The sequence below is a fragment of the Paroedura picta genome, chromosome 8, assembly GCF_049243985.1.
Source record: "Paroedura picta isolate Pp20150507F chromosome 8, Ppicta_v3.0, whole genome shotgun sequence".
Classification (NCBI taxonomy): domain Eukaryota; kingdom Metazoa; phylum Chordata; class Lepidosauria; order Squamata; family Gekkonidae; genus Paroedura; species Paroedura picta.
Genome location: NC_135376.1, coordinates 96,093,817 through 96,110,931, shown reverse-complemented (window position 1 = coordinate 96,110,931; position 17,115 = coordinate 96,093,817). Strand labels below are relative to the sequence as shown.

Sequence of the window (17,115 nt, the reverse complement as noted above, 5' to 3'; positions counted from 1 at the left end):
AGGCAGACAGTTCAATGACACGCAAATGAGGTACCATGCACATCACTGTCTCTGGGGAGATCTTTATGGGTGGATTCCATTCTGTTAAAAAAGAGGTGGTAACTTCAGCATTAGTCATTCTTCCCCCGAAAGAGAACTTTACATTGAAGAGGCATTCACAGGAATATTGTTTCTGGGGGAAAATACACACGCTTCTTAAAGCAGCCAGTTAGATACCTGCCAAAGTGTTTGTGCTGCAGAAAGGACTGACATGGTAGCCCCTTATTTATTCATGTATTTGAAACATTTTATGCTGACTTTCCACTTGATCCCAAAGGCAGCACACAAAGAATCATAGAATCATAGAATAATAGAGTTGGAAGGGACCTCATGGGTCATCTAGGCCAACCCCTTACACTATGCAGGACACTCACGTCCCTATCGCTGTAACCTGCCACCCCTTTAAGCCTTCACAGAATCAGCCTCTCCGTCAGATGGCTATCCAGCCTCTGTTTAAAAATTTCCAAAGATGGAGAACCCACCACCTCCTGAGGAAGCCTGTTCCACTGAGAAACCGCTCTGACTGTCAGGAAATTCTTTCTGATGTTTAGATGGAATTTCTTTTGAATTAATTTCATCCCATTCGTTCTGGTCTGTCCCTCTGGGGCAAGAGAGAACAACTCTGCTCCATCCTCCATATGGCACCCTTTTAAATACTTGAAGATGGTTATCAGATCCCCTCTCAGTTGTCTCCTCTCTAGGCTAAACAGACCATGCTCCCCCAACCTTTCTTCATATATCTTGGTCTCCAAACCCCTCACCATCTTTGTTGCCCTCCTCTGGACATGTTCCAGTTTGTCTACATCCCTCTTCAACTGGGGTGCCCAAAACTGAACACAGTACTCTAAGTGAGGCCGAAACAGAGCAGAGTAAAGCGGTACCATCACCTCCCGTGATCTGCACTTGATACTCCGTTTGATACAGCCCAAAATCCCATTTGCCTTTTTATCCACCGAGTCACACTGTTGACTCATGTTCAATGTACGGTTTACTAAGACTCCTAGATCCTTTTTGCACATGCTCATACCAAGACAAGTCTCCCCCATCCTATATTGGTGTATATGGTTTGTCCTACCTAAATGCAGAACTTTACATTTGTCCCTATTGAATTTTATTTTATTCAGTTTAGCCCACTTTTTGAGCCTATCAAGATCAAACTGTATTCTGATTCTGTCTTCGGTTGCGTTTACTACACCTCCAAGTTTAGTACTGTTTGAAAATTTAATAAGCATCCCCTCTAAACCCTCATCCAAATCATTTATAAATATGTTGAACAACACAGGCCCCAGGACAGATCCCTGGGGCACTCCACTTGTCACTCTTCTCCAAGAGGATGCTGAACCATTAACAAGTACCCGTTGGGTACAATCTGTCAACCAGTTATCGATCCACCTGCCAGAATTAAGATCCATATCGCATTTTACCAACTTGTCAACAAGAATATCATGTGGAACCTTATCAAACACTTTACTGAATTCCAGATAAACTATGTCTACAATTTTCCCCTGATCCAGTAAGGTAGTCACTTTCTTGAAAAAAGAGATAAGGTTGGTCTGACATGACTTGTTCTTGTGAAACGCATGTGTTCTTGTGAAACACATGAAACACATCTTAGAAATCACAGCTCTCAGTTCCAGCTGCTCAAGGACTGAGTGTTTGATTATTTGTTCCAAAATTTTGCCAGCTACAGGTGTCAAAATGACAGGTCGGTAGTTACCTGGATCCTCCTTTTTCCTTTTTCCTGAAGATGGGGACAACATTTGCCCGCCACCAGTCATCTGGCACCTCACCTGTTCTCCAAGAAGTGTCAAAAATAATGGACAGAGGTTCAAAGATTACATCTGCAAGTTCTTTTAGTACTTTTAGTATTAGAACAATTTAAAAATGCATTAAAATGTCTTTTATTCATTTATTTCCCACCTTTCCTCCTAATGGCAACTCAAAGCAGCTTACATATTTTTGATCCCCTCTTTTTTATCTTCACAACAACCCTGTGAGGTAGGATAGGCTGATAGTATGTAATCACACAGTCAGCTTCCACAGCATGAGTGCACATTTGAATCTGGGTCTTCCAGATACTAGCACAATAATACTTAACCATTATATCACCCTTCTGTAATTCAATAAAATAATTCAATAAAAGCACACAACAAAAATGCCAGAGGAAGGCCAATAACCATTATTGGGAGTATGCTAAATTTTTAAAAGTCTTCATCCGCTGGTGAAAGACACAAATAGAAAACACATTTGGAAATGTCGCTCAGGGTGATTTATGGCAAACAAAACTATTGTAATATTTTAAATCTTTTGTATTATTTTATCTTTTGTTGTTGTTGTTAGGTGCAAAGTCGTGTCCGACCCATTGCGACCCCATGGACAATGATCCTCCAGGCCTTCCTGTCCTCTACCATCCCCCGGAGTCCATTTAAGTTTGCACCGAGTGCTTCAGTGACTCCATCCAGCCACCTCATTCTCTGTCGTCCCCTTATTCTTTTGCCCTCGATCGCTCCCAGCATTAGGCTCTTCTCCAGGGAGTCCTTCCTTCTGATGAGGTGGCCAAAGTATTTGAGTTTCATCTTCCATTTTATCTTTGGTAGTATTAAAAGATGCTGAAAGTACATCCTCTATTAAGGCAATTGTTTGCTAATGGAATTCATTAGTGGGAGCTAATGACAAGATGTCATCTTGATATAGCCTAGCTCTCCAGCTTTTGGAATGTAATATTCATGACTGGAACTTGGAGGGAGGTGACACATCTACAGCCAAAGGGGCAGATAAATGTCTTGCAACTAAATTGCACGGTAGGCAAAGAGAGCTAATACACCCAGAGGAGACATTTGTTGTGCTTGTCATTGCCCCAAATTTGAAAACACCTATAAATAGCTTTAAAACACACTTGCTCTTGCATTTTGTAATATGCTGCAATTGTTTAAACGTTAAAAATATATATATCAGAAGCCTATTGTTCAGAAAAATGGGATGGGTGAGGCTACCCTTCAGGAAAATATGTTGCTTGGTATGCTGATTTTTGTCATCATTGTCCCCTGGCTTTGGTTACTGGATGTTTTATGCTACATGACTTTTGTAATCCGCTTTGAGTCCCAATGAAGAAAGAAAATCAAGTATGTTAGTAAAGGAATCTCATGGACCAGAGGTCCTGAAAGGAGAATGGTCTATAAACATTGAGTGAGGTGGAGCCCAGTACCTGAGGCCAACCTGAAAGCGAAGCACTGTTGAGACCAGCCAAGCCCAGCAGAGCAAAGAGATGCAGAGGACTCCTCTGGGGGAAGAGGCAGCCAACAGGCCCGAGTCAAGTCTACAGCCAGTGGCAGAGGCACTGCAGGAAGAGGCAGTCTCTGAGGGGCCAGGCATGGAGCCAGCACCATGGCCTCTCAGCCCTGCTTAACTGAACTGGCAGCAGAGAACTATCCGCCTGTTAGTTCACCTCCCCTGTTGGGAACGTCATAGCAGGAAGATGATGAAGGATCTTCAAGACAGAAGGCACAGTGAATGCCCAGCAGGACAGTACCGGCTTACCACCAACAATGAGGATGAGCGCTTGCAGGAGCAGGGCTGAGGCAGCTGGTAGGTGTATAGCTTAAAAACAGCAGAGAAGGGAGGGGATGTGTGGAAGCAACTCCTCTGGTAGGTATTGACCTTGCAGCCTGCACTCTGGACTGATTCCCTTGTCTCTGACTTTGTCCTCCATCCTATATAAAATTTAATGATGTATGGATTATGTACTTTATACGATATGATGTTTGTGATGGCCCATGGCTAATGCAATAAAACTTTTACTACAATTACTGTACCATAGAAACCTTGTTCTTGGATTCCCCTCTGGGCGTGAAGCCAGAAGTCCTGCCTAATTTGTGCCTGAACCTTGAAACTGTATTTTGACAAATTCTGATATTGGGAAACTACTTCTGTGTGGCTGCTATGTGTCAGCAATCAGGACAAGCGTGCCCTCACCCCCATCACAGCTGTCAAACCAGAAAGACAGTCCTGGTACGTCAATGAGATGGGAGGCAGGCATGATTTAGATCTTCCTGCAGGCAAGCAATGAACCTCCAGGTTCCCCATGCCAGCTCCCCCACCCGCCCCCAGTGGGCAATACATTGGGACAGCTGGAAACAAGCTCTACCTCTTGCTCTGAGCCTCGTTTTTTCTGCTTTGTGTTCTGTGCCACTTACATTACCATTTTTTAAAGATCATATTTATATTTTTAATTGGGATAGATTCAAATGGGTAGCCGTGATGGTCTGAAGTAGCACAATAAAATCAGAGTCCTTTAAGACCAACAAAGATTTATTCAAGGCGTGAGCCTTGATATTTTTAATTGCCACTTATTGTGCAGCAAGTAACAAAAGCATACCATGTTCAGAGAAACCGATGTCTATCCCAGAATGGAAAGAAACAACAAAACTCCCCTTGTCTTTAATAGACAGGTGTTGCTCTGCTTAGGATTTCACTGTCAGTATAATATTTCAAGTCCGCAGATGAATGCTGCTAGAAAGAGAAATAGCTTTAAAATCACTTTAATATTAAGATATTCTGATTGGCCACTGGAAGTCCAATGGGCTGTTGTTTTGGCGTTAGCTGCCAGCAGAGTGTTGGTGTCATTCTGCTTTCTCCTAGTGCATTTATTTTAAATCCAAACAAACTTTTTCAATACAAGATTAGCTCCAAGAATCAGCAAATAAGGATAAGGAAACCACATGAAGTGCGCCCAAGACAAACCAATTAATGCAAATTAAGAGGGAGGGGAACAAAGAGAGTAATAGACTCCTCCAACAGATAAGCACAATTACTGGGGCACAATCAGACATCTGGGGATCCTACACATCCGTAGGCAAAATTTGGCAACTTTGTAAGATATTTCCTGGGAAGAGTCAGCAAGGAGCAGAGAGACATAAAGTTGTTCCGATGTTCTCAGTAGTGGATAAGTGGAGAGAATTAGAGCAATATACTGATGTCGGGTATCAGTGTAGGATAGACAATGCAGCAGAACCTGTTCAATAGACTCCACTTTCCCCGTATGATGTGGGCACAGCAGCTGTGGGAGCGGGACATGGCGATATTTGCCTTCGAGAAGGGCTGAAGGTAGAGCTGAAGGTAGTATATTCCTATATCCAAGCCCTGTCTGATTGTAGGGCAGGATCCCAGAAGCACCGTTTGTTTCTTTTGCTTTTTTGATACCAAAGATGCAATAAAGCTTGGGGAGAAAGGCCATGTTCCCGGACTCTCCAGATGTCCATGGATTAGAACAGGGGTAGTCAAACTGTGGCCTCCAGATGTCCATGGACTACAATTCCCAGGAGCCCCCTGCCAGCGAACGCTGGTAGGGACGGCAGTCCCCCTTCCAAAGCAGCGCTTTCCTCCAGGGAAAGAAGTATAAATTTAGGTCCATTCCGCACGACTTAAATATAGCAGAAGTCTTACCTTTGGTAAACGCTACAAATTCAGGGTTCCGCACACAATCTGCAACACTCCCGCAAAAAGCGCTTCGTTGTAGTGCTTTTCGGGAAATTGGGAATAGTGGATTCCCCCTGAAAAAATCACTACAGTTCTGAGCACAAGCTGCAACACATCAGCGAAAGACATGTGTGTTCTCAATGTAGCGGTAGAAAGCCCCTCCCCCACTCTCACCCCCGAACTTCCGGAGAAGCAATCGCCATTTCCCCCCCCCCTTAGACTGGGGAAAACAATGAACGAGCGAGGCTTCTCAGAGGCTTCTCCGGCTAAAGTCCCTCCACAGAAGTGTACCGAGCGCCCGACAGTCAGTGCTTATGCCTCAGCAGCAGAAAGACCCGTGGTCAGAACGGCTCTGGCTGAGCTCATGTGGAGCAGCGCTGCCCGGCAGGCGAGGCGACAGGTGAGAAGGATCGTCGAGGTGAGCCCTAGGTGAGCTAGGCAGCAAGGCTTCTCCGGCTAAAGTCCCTCCACAGAAGTGATTAACACATTAAAACAAAGCTCCCTACTGCAAGTGTCTTTGAAGTTCCCAAGCACAACACAGCCCCCTGTTCAGCACTGCCTGTAATTTCGGCTACAAATTGCGCCCGTGGGGGGGGGATTTTTTTTTCTACTTGAGGAGTGTGTAAACAATTAATTGCCAGCTCCTACGCCAGCAAAAAGGTCTTTCCGATGCAACGATTGAACACAGATTCATTGCAACGGATATGTTTGGTTTAAAAAAAAAAACAGTTCTTAACGGGAAAGGGGCTTTTCGGGAGCCTGAACACAACAGCCCATTGGCTGTTCGGTTTGATTGATGGCCAGGGGTGGGAAGGAGCGCAGAAAAAAATTGCTTCCTTTGTTGCGATTCCAGCGAGACCAGAAACCTGTGGGGAATGAATTAAACGCTACTGGGACTTCTATATTCCACTAAAAAAACAGGTATGTGGAATGATGAAATTCCACTATTTAATACAGCGTTTCTGCATTCTGTGAACAACTGGCAACATTGGTCCTTGTGCGGAATGGCCCTTAGTAAATGTGTAGTCTGGAGGTTTTTTATTTTTACTTAAATGTCTAAAGCAGGGGTAGTCAAACTGAGGCCCTCCAGATGTCCATGGACTACAATTCCCAGAAGGGCTCCTGGGAATTGCAGTCCATGGACATCTGGAGGGCCGCAGTTTGACTACCCCTGGCCGTCCCAGGGCGCCTGACGCACAATTCCATTTGACAGCTGGAGCCCTCGAGTGGGAAGGGCCGCCCGGGCTCCCCGCAGGCTCCTGCTCGAGGCCGCTGTCGGGGTGGGCGCTTGGAGTTCCCCTCTACGGAGGAGTCCAGAGCCTGCCCGCTTGCCTGGCTGCCCACCTGGGCGGCAGGTGAGGCGCGCCCTTCCTCCCGCCGCTCCTTCCACTCCCGCGGGCGGCCTGGCCCGGGCCTCTCAGGCGCGGGCGGAGCAGAGCGGGCGGGCGGTTCCCCCTCCCCGGCCGAGAAGGGGAGGCGCCGCCGGGGAGGGAGGGAAGGAGACCGCCCGCCCCGCTCCTCCTCCTCCCTCGTCTTCCCCCGCTGGGCTCGGCCGCCGGTTCCTGCTGCGCCAGAGGCTCTCCCCGCCGCCACCCGACCCGACCCGACCCGACCCGGTAAGAGGGCGAAGCCCGGCACAGGACACGGCGCGGCACGGCAGGGCGGCCTCCCCTCGCCCGCTGACACGGCGGAGGCGGAGGGACCTGGCGGGCAGGCGGTCGGTCGGTCGGTCCTCTCCGTCGGACTGCGGGGGGCTCCTCGCCTCCTTGGGGGGGGGGGACCGGGCTCGTCAGCGGCAGGCCCGAGGGGAGGCGTGCGGTTGGCCCCGCGGAGGGAGGGAGGGAGGGAGGCAGGGCGGGCGGGCGAAGGCAGGGGGGAGCGGCCGGGCCCGTGCCAAGGCGCCCTTCCCGTGCGCGTGAACGTGCGCGAGGGCCGTCGGGCCGTCCGGAGCGGAAAGGCGAAGAGGGACGGGTCTTGGCTCGCTCCCTTCCACCGGGGCAGGGACTTTCCGCCCGCTCTCTCTTGGCGGGGCTCGTCCTCTGCTTAGGCTGCGGGAGGCGCTGGAGAAGTGACCGAGGGAGGTCGTCGGCCGGCCCGGGCTGCGCGAGCGGTCAGGGGATGCGATCCGTGGCTTGCTCTGGAACTCACGCCGGCCCAGCCTTGCCTGCCTCGCAGGGCTGTCCGGGGGTGAAAATGTTTGCGTCTTGGAGGAAAGCAGGAGTAGAAGGGCACTAAATAAGTAGTAGCTTGAAACCAGGTGTATCAGGAGTAGTCAAACTGCGGCCCTCCAGAGGTCCATGGACTACAATTCCCATGAGCCCCTGCCAGCGAATGCTGGCAGGGGCTCATGGGAATTGTAGTCCATGGACCTCTGGAGGGCCGCAGTTTGATTACCCCTGAATGAGCGCGCCGCCTTCCTGACTATGTATATAAATGTAATTTATATGTAGTGTAATAATAAATGTATATATTTCCAGGGGTTCAAAGCATTGCACTCTACAGAGATGTTCCTCTTCCGGGGATAGCCAGGGCTGAGGGCCTCATCTTGGTTCAGCCACAGTGGCGGTGCCGGTCGCCTCAGGGCTTGGGGATTGCCGAGGCGGCCGAACCGAGAGCTCTCTACTTGTGGCAGGGAGGCCCTTGATGTTGGTGGAGTCATTTGTCCCAACAGGCCTCAGCCGCAAACCTGGTGGAAAAGCTCCGCCTTGCAGTGCTAGTTTTGTGCTAGTTCCTTCAGGGCCCTGATGTTCCTTGGGTGGGGGGTGAGAGTTTGGTTGTCGTGGTTTGCCCAGGGCTGCCAAATGCACTGATGGTAACTTTGAACCTGGAATTTCTGTTGATGCTTCTCAAAAGGCTGATGTGCCGGCTATGCCCATGCAGTTGGGTTGAGCTGCCCGTCTCCTCCCAGTAGATCTCCATCTGCCAAGGAGGATCCTCATATGTAGAAAAGAGGGCTGGCCGAATGGAATAGTCCAAACTAGAAAAAATCAACCAATTGGCTAGTACAAAAATGTAATCTTTTTTGTTTATAATTATTCCAATTTATTCAGTAGATATTGCCTTCATATCTATGATGTACAATCATAAACCAATTTATTCTGTAGATATTGCCTTCATATCTATGATGTACAAATATAAACCAAAACGGGTTCCAGATCAACACAGTTTGTTTGTTTTTTTGCTTTTCCAGTACCCTGTTTTCAAAGTTGTTTTTATCATCATATAAATAATCTCCCAGGCTCAGTGTTTCATGGAGGTTTCTTTACTGCTCTGTGGCGATGAGAACCCCCACTGTTTGGGGGAAGGGGAAGGGTTCACGCTGATTGGGATCCAGGTCTCTAGAAAGGGTCAGGATTAGCTTTGCAGGGCAGGCTGAAACGTGGCCAGCAGGGAAGCAAGGAGGTTAATGGCCCAAGAAGCTTGAAGGAACAATGTTGTGTAGGCACTGGGACGAGAGAGAAGTCGGAGGGAAGGGGGGAGAAGGTGATGGAAAGGGGGGAGCGGCTTAAGAGACATGCCAGAGGTCTTGGGATGATACGGTGGCATTGCCACACACCAGGGGTGGCCAAACTGTGGCTCTCCAGATGTCTGTGGACTACAATTCCCATGAGCCCCTGCCAGTAGTCCACGGACATCTGGAGAGCCACAGTTTGGCCACCCCAGCATCTGGACCTCGGACACCCCTGCATCTGGACCCGGGGAATGAACAAAACAATAAAGCAAAGCATCACATAAAGCAGGTGCCTTGGATTTAAAAAGGGGAGAAAAGCTTCGGTTCTGTGGCTAAGAAGGTACTTCCTGGGAGACGGAGGCTGCTTCGATGCACTCCGTATCTTTTTGACCTTTATCACGATCCAAAGAAGCAGAGTAAACATATGCCCAATAAACCACATATGTGGTTTGCTTCTGCAAGTTGCAGGAAGTGTAGCTTTTCTTGGCACTGAACGGAGGTCAAGCAGGGATGTTCATTGTTCCAGAGGCTAGCCATGCGGGGCAAGTAATGTTCCGGCACCCATCGGTTTGGCCTTTGTCATGTGCTGGGAGCCCAACATGCAGCTCAGGTCACTGAACCCTCAATACCTGGTAATGGCTTGAGCTTTTGTGACACGCATCAACATTAATAGCTGCCAGTGTGCAGGAGGTTGAACATGCACATTGTTGCCCCACCCACGTTAGGCCCAGTTCCCCATCCCGAGCATCAGTTACTTTTAAAAAATGATGAACATTATAATGGGCTTCTGTTATAAAGGGCCTTGTATGTAATGCCTGCACAGCCACGTCTATCTAATTACATAATAAAATCCTCGGGGATGGAACCTGCGATTTGTCAGGGGAAGCTCTTGACCCTTCCTCGATAACTGATTCAATCCGCAGCATCTCCAGTTAAAAGGACCAGGCAGTGGTGTAGAAAACCTTTGTGTGGGACCCTGGGAAGTCACTGTCAGTCTGAGTAGGCAGTACTGACTGGGGTTGGGCACTTCGGCATCCGAAGCGGCTATTTCCGCCCGAAGCAGCCAGCACCGCTGGCTGCTTCGGCTGGGAATGGCCACTTTGGACACTGAAGTGCCCAACTCTAGGACTGACCTTGATGGGCAAGGGGTCTGTTTCAGTACAAAGCAGGCTCATGTGTGATTTGACTCCCTTTGCATGCTGCATATTTTGTGCTGTGCCCCCTCCACGCACCACAGAGGCACATCAGTCTAAACCAGGGGTGGCCACACTGTAACTGTCCAGGTGTCCATGGGCTACAATTCCCATGCTGGCAGGGGCTCATGGGAATTGTAGTTCATGGACATCTGGAGAGCCACAGTTTGGCCACGAGCCCATCAAAGAGGCCCAAAGGAAGGAAATTAAACTCTCTGCCATACCTGCCACGCAGCCACAAAGCCATTCAATGCAGAACTTAAGTTGGTCAGCAGGTGACTCTATATTTACCTGTCAAACATGGTCATTGTGAAGTTCTTGGTGTGCCTTGTTAACTTCCTCATTTGCAGCTACAAGTTTCCTACCCTGATTCCAAAATGTGTTGCAGAGTTATCCCCTCCCCTCCCCCTTGGTACCTGAACTCACAACATAAAAGCCTCCTGTCGGTTTCTCATTGAGTTGTCAGCAATAATATTATTGCTTCTGTTATCTCGTTTCTGACTGTTCCATTGCAGAAGGATCTGGTTTAGGGTCTGGTTTAGGGCTCTTGATGGCGTCTTCCGTATCTTACCATGGCTGTTGTAGCGGGAGATATTATACTGTAAATTGTCCTGAGTCTCATGAGATAGGGCAGTTAATAGTAGTAGTAGTAGTAGTAGTAGTAGTAGTAGTAGTAGTAATATTAATAATTTTGAGATGGTTGAAAAGAGATGCTTTGGTGGGAAGTTAGATGACCTTGTGGGGTGGGGGGAGAACATGGGTTTTTATACCCAAGTTTTCCTGAGAATGGTAATGTAAGGAGACTGTTGTGGAAGAAAACTGGTGACTAGGAATGCTTAATTCTTCTGTTCCTTTCCTCTGATCCTTCTCTGTTGTGCTTCAAACTGGAAGCAGGCTCTGCTGGGAGAGAAATGGCTGAGAGGGAATTTACGGGGGAAGATTTGGGTGGGTGAAAAGTCCCGTCCCTCTCACAGCAAAGACATTTTGAAGAACAGGTTTTGCCAAGATAAACCCAAGCTTTTTTTGCCATAAAAGTTTGAGCTTGATTTACCATGGAGGGAAGCATGCCGTTTACCAAAATAATAATAATCTTTCAACTCTTAGAATTTTGAAATGGAGAGAAAATTTATTGTAGGGGTGGAAACGGACGGTGATGGTGGCCCCATAGAGTTTCAGAAGTCCTTTGCCATTGCCTGGCTGTAGGCTTCTTTGGTGGTCTCCCATCCAAGTACTAAACCTGGGTTGACCCTGCTTAACTTCCAGCGTCTGAAGAGACCAGGCTGGCCTGGGCCATCCAGCTGCTTATGTATCACTTCCTATCACAGTGAACTTAAAGAAAAAGTTAGTAACATTCTGACAGCCATGTTTACCCCGCCTACCCCTTTTCTAAAATGTAGGGTGGAGGGGTTTAATTCTTGCAAGAAGAGGCCTGCATCGGTGAGGGGAGCACGCGCTTTCTTCATTGTGGTTTTCGCCCTGTGGATGGCTTGCCCGAGCAGGTCTAAAAAGCTCCCAGTCTTCTGTCCTTCCGCAAACTATGCAAAACTGAGCTATTCAGGAGGGCTGTTCTGTGCAGGTAATAAGGTTGCACTGCACAAAATGGTTTTACCAACTTGCTTGGATAAATTATTAGGGATTTTGGTCTATACCAGCGGTGGGCAAACTGTGGCTCTTCAGAGGTCCAGGGGCTCATGGGAATTGTAGTCCATGGACATATGGAGAGCCACAGTTTGGTCACCCCTCTGGTCTATACTTCTGTGTTTAGCTTATTTTAAGTTGGATCCTATTTATGTAATTTCATGTGTCATGTGAATCCTCATGCAATGCTTCAGGTCTTTCTGCTGCATCCAGACTTCTAAAATCCTATGGTGTTTGTGAAGAAGTGCATTTTTTTTTTACTGTGGAGGTTTGAATTGAACAGTTTTGACAGTTTTTGACAGTTGTGGCGCCCAGTTGCTTAGTAGCCAGGGAACAAACGAGGCATTCAGGCAACATTTAAAACCATAGTTAAGGTCAACTGTAGCTGACAAACCAGCCTAGTTTCAGATCCAGGACTGATAAGTCTTAACTAACCATGGTTAGTGGAATAGGCTGTGCTCAAGCCATAGTTTCCAGTTATGACTTGGATGCAGTGATGATGTTGTTGTTAGGTGCGAAGTCGTGTCCAACCCATCGCGACCCCATGGACAATGATCCTCCAGGCCTTCCTGTCCTCCACCATTCCCCGGAGTCCATTTAAGTTTGCACCAACTGCTTCAGTGACTCCATCCAGCCACCTCATTCTCTGTCGTCCCCTTCTTCTTTTGCCCTTGATCGCTCCCAGCATTAGGCTCTTCTCCAGGGAGTCCTTCCTTCTCACGAGGTGGCCAAAGTAATTGAGTTTCATCTTCAGGATCTGGCCTTCTAAGAGGCAGTCAGGGCTGATCTCCTCTAGGACTGATTGGTTTGCTCGCCTTGCAGTCCAAGGGACTCGTAAGAGTCTTCTCCAGAACCAGAGTTCAAAAGTCTCAATTCTTTGACACTCGGCCTTCCTTATGGTCCAACTTTCACAGCCATACGTTGCAACTGGGAAGACCATAGCCTTGACTAAACGCACCTTTGTTGGTAGGGTGATGTCTCTGCTTTTTAGGATGCTGTCTAGATTTGCCATAGCTTTCCTCCCCAGGAGCAAGCGTCTTTTAATTTCTTTGCTGCAGTCCCCATCTGCAGTGATCTTGGAGCCCAGGAAAATAAAATCTCTCACTATCTCCATTTCTTCCCCATCTATTTGCCAGGATTTGAGATGGCCGGATGCCATGATCTTCGTTTTCTTGATATTGAGTTTCAAGCCAACTTTTGCACTCTCCTCCTTCACCTGCATCAACAGGCTCTTTAGTTCCTCTTCACTTTCTGCCATTAGAGTGGTATCGTCTGCATATCTGAGGTTGTTGATATTTCTCCCTGCAATCTTGATCCCAATTTGTGACTCCGCATACAAGTTAAATAGGCAAGGCGACGGTATACAGCCTTGCCAAACTCCTTTCTCAATTTTGAACCAATCAGCGATTCCATGTTCGGTTCTCACTGTTGCTTCTTGACCTGCATATACGTTTCTCAAGAGGCAAATAAGATGCTCTGGTATTCCCATCTCTTTAAGAACTTGCCACAATTTGTTGTGCTCCACACAACCAAAGTGTGATGCAGTGATAGGCTTCCATTATTTATTTCATTTATTTATTTATTATATTTCTATACCATCCTCCCTTCTGGGTCAGGACAGTTTATGTATAACAAAGAGGGAGTACATATAAGAAAGAAGTAGAGCTTAGTTCATGAATTCAGGAAGACAGTAGCGAGAGTGGTTTTAACTGGTGACAACAGTGTGTATAACCTCTAGTTCAGGGATAGTCAAACTGCGGCCCTCCAGATGTCCATGGACTACAATTCCCATGAGCCCCAGCCAGCAAACGCTGGCTGGGGCTCATGGGAATTGTAGTCCATGGACATCTGGAGGGCCGCAGTTTGACTACCCGTGCTCTAGTTAGTTTGCTAACTAAGCAACATTGATTCCATGGGTAGACCAGTGCAGGATTCACTATATGGATAGGGGTTCATTCTCCGGGCGCCTAGTAGATACCCGTGTTGCGGTTGGCCTCAGCCAAATGCCTGGCGGAAGAGCTCCCTTTGGCAGGCCCTGCGGAACTGGGGGAGTTCAGGCAGGGCCTTGATCCCTTCAGGGAGCTCATTCCACCAGGTGGGGTCCATGGCAGAAAGCTGTGGCCCTGGTTGAGTTCAGGCCATGACCATATTGTGAATCCCTTTTTTTGTCCTCTCTCCTTTCACCCCTTTCTCTGGCTCTTCCCCTTATTAGCGCGCACCCTGCCCCTGCCTGAAAGTCCCAGTCTGTTGATGGAAATCTCTGCTAGGGGACCCAACCGTATGTGTGATCTGAGTTGCTGTTTAACAGGCAAAGGAGACCCAACAAAACGTCAGGAAAAGCTCCTGCCTGGATTTTGGCCACCACAGGCATATTCATAGAGCACAGGAATTCTCCGTGAACCCCACCCTGGGGTAGGACCGGCCTCGTATTTGTCGAAGGAGGGACTTTCCTGTTTGGAGAAACTGGAAATAGCTCACTACTCAAATGGCGTTTGGTTTCGTGGTCCTCTTCCTCCTGACCTCTTGCACATTTTCCCTTGTGTGTTGCAAGCTGAGACATTCCAGTAATAGCGTCTCCTTTCCACGTGAGGTCCTGCATGGCTTATGACCCGGTTGCTGGCTGTCATGGTAACCACACTGCCATCCTGGCAGGTCCAGCTTCTGGAGCCCTGGGAAGGTGGTAGAGCCTTGGGCCTTGGGCCAGGCAGAACTGCCGCTAGACATCTCGTGGATGATAACCTTGCTCAGTACTGCAGTTCAAAGAGGAAGTCCGCAGGCCGGGAGAGGCAATCCGTGAGGTTTGTCCAAACAGCGACTGATGAGGAAAGGCTGAAAGTGCTATTAGGACCTTGTATTAGGACCAGTGGGGTGGTCTGGATCACACTTCTGGAAAAGTTATCTCTGACCATCCTGCGGCTCATTAAGGTACAGTAGAAGTTTGACTCTGACATGGACCGTTTCCGCATTAGAAGACTTATCTTGTTTTAGCCTTGCTTCTGATTTTCTTTGGATGCTGTGAGTCAACTCTAGCGTTTCTGCATTGGGGCTTTCCTCCCCTTATTTCCCAGGCTGAAATTTACAACACGCTTTCCGCACTGACTTGGACGGAGGCAGCCTCCCATCACCTTTATTTTTGTTGTGCCCTTTAATCCCACCATTCTGCACCCTTGATTCCCTCCCCCCTTTCCCCCCAAAGTGTTCTAATGCAGCGGTCCGCAAGCTTACACTCGCTGCGGACCGCTGCGGCGTAGTGGGGGGAGAGGGCGGCCCGGGGGCCTGCACACGCACGGCAGCCCCAGGGCAAACTGTTCTGTGAAGTCAATCAGAGAGGCCAACTAGTTGCTTCATGGCCAAGTTCAGATTTCTCCCTACCCAACAGCACTAGATGTGCTCTAGATCAGCAGCTGCCATGTTCATCAGTGAATACATATTATTCTACTCAGGGTAGAGAGAATCATTGGACCTTTATAAAGAGCTGAATTTGTGGTGTCTTCTTTGTCGACAGAAGAAGCATTTTGTGTGATGTGTTAGCAGAAGACTTTGCTCCTGAATATTGGAAGCCATGTTAGGGAGGAATCATTAACCTAAATATAGTATCCAGCTGTGGGAATGGAAGTAATGTGTGTATGTCTCTCTGGGTGTGAAGCCATTTGGGTGATGCAGTTGTTATATTAGATTGTATAGATAGTATTTATTTCATTTTTATTTTTATTTATGTTTCAATTTGTTACCCACCACTCTCGGCGAAGGCCGGCTCATGGCAGCTTCCAGTTTAACGTCAGAAATACAATAGGTTACAATGCTACACAACTCCACAGTTAAACACAGTGCCACACAATTACAGCAGCAGAAATGTAATCCTTAACCATTCTCACCCCTGACAGCCAACTCTGGCTATATTCTATATTGCAGCTTTTCTCAACTCTTTTACTGGTGAGAACCCTCTGAAACGTTCTTTAGGCTTTGAGAGACCACAGAAGCGTCACGATTGTGCAGAATACCATCGGGAAGCATAGTTGTGTATTAGGGTTGGGTGCTTCGGCACCCAAAGCAGCCGGTCACTCCTGATGCAGCGGAGTGGCACTGGGTGCATCAGGAGCGACTGGCCGCTTTGGGTGCCGAAGGCAACCCTGCCCACACGAGGCCCCTCCCCTTCTCACCCCCTCCAGGCGCATCATTGGCCATTTTGGGAATGTTTAACAATTTAAAAAAATATTTTTAAAATTAATTAACTCCCACCTTCCGGGGCCGTCAAGAAACGCCAGGGCTCCGTGAAACCCTGGCTGAGAAAGCCGGCTGTATAGTTTTAGAATTCCTTGTCGGAATTTGAAGCGGGTTAAAACTGCGCAGCTAGGAGAGTAAGGTTTTCAAAATTCCTGCATCTCGTCCTGTCTTGAGGGTATTTCTGTGGGAATCTTTGTGGCATGAAATCCGAGGCCTTTTGAGTTTTATGAAGCAGAGCTCTGTCTGAAGCGGAGGAACAGTGACTGCATTAATGCGACCGGGACAAAAATACACGCAGCTCCTTGTAGCCAAAATTGTTACAGGGCCTCTATTTAGACTTCTAGCCTAGAGGGGGAGGCCCTGTTTGTTTTGTAAGTACAGCTCTGACGTTAAACACCAAATTCTCCTCCTTTTAGCCAGATTAAGGTGTTTCCTGCATGGCGGCAAGTATTGCATCCATCTGTGTACGACAACATCTGGTGACTCATCTTTTTGCCGTCTTCTGACATAACACATCTTATTTTTTTTTCCTTGGCACAAGTTTTCTTAGCAGTTGTTACCAAAAGAAAAAAACAGCACTGTGCTGCTGAAATATTTTAATAAATATCAACTCTACAGAGTGTACTTTCCAGCAGGCTGCTCCCCCCCCCCCATGAATCTATGTATCTTTTAAAAAAGGAGTTTGATTCCAGTTACAGAAAAGCCAGTAATTAAATAAAGAAGCCTCTATTCCAGGGGGGGGGGGGTGCCAAACTGTGGCTCTTCAGATACCCAAGGACTACAATTCCCATGAATTGTAATCATGGGAATTGTAATCCATGGACATCTGGCAGGCCACTGTTTGGTCACCCCTGCTCTATACCTTGAGACATTAATTATGATAATGTCATTGAGAGCCAGCATAGTTTCGTTCCTGTTATAGTATTGGACTAGGACAGGGGTAGTCAAAGTGCGGCCCTCCAGATGTCCATGGACTACAATTCCCAGGAGCCCCTGCCAGCGAATGCTGGCAGGGGCTCATGGGAATTGTAGTCCATGGACATCTGGAGGGCCGCACTTTGACTACCCCTCGACTAGGATCTAGAAAACGTGGGT

General features: G+C 47.9%; 1 protein-coding gene across 4 annotated transcripts in view; it reads left to right on the top strand.

Moving 5' to 3' along the window:
* ANXA11 (annexin A11) overlaps positions 1–17,115 on the top strand; it is a 282,321-nt gene that overhangs the window by 219,753 nt on the left and 45,453 nt on the right. The window contains exon 1 of one of the 4 annotated variants that reach the window (XM_077350885.1): positions 6,977–7,130. The exons of 1 other annotated variant lie outside the window; for it this stretch is intronic. The gene's annotated coding sequence lies outside the window, so the exon portion shown is untranslated. Of the gene's footprint in view, positions 1–6,976; positions 7,131–17,115 lie in introns of those variants that run through there. 2 more of the 4 variants (XM_077350887.1, XM_077350886.1) reach the window with 2 other exon arrangements.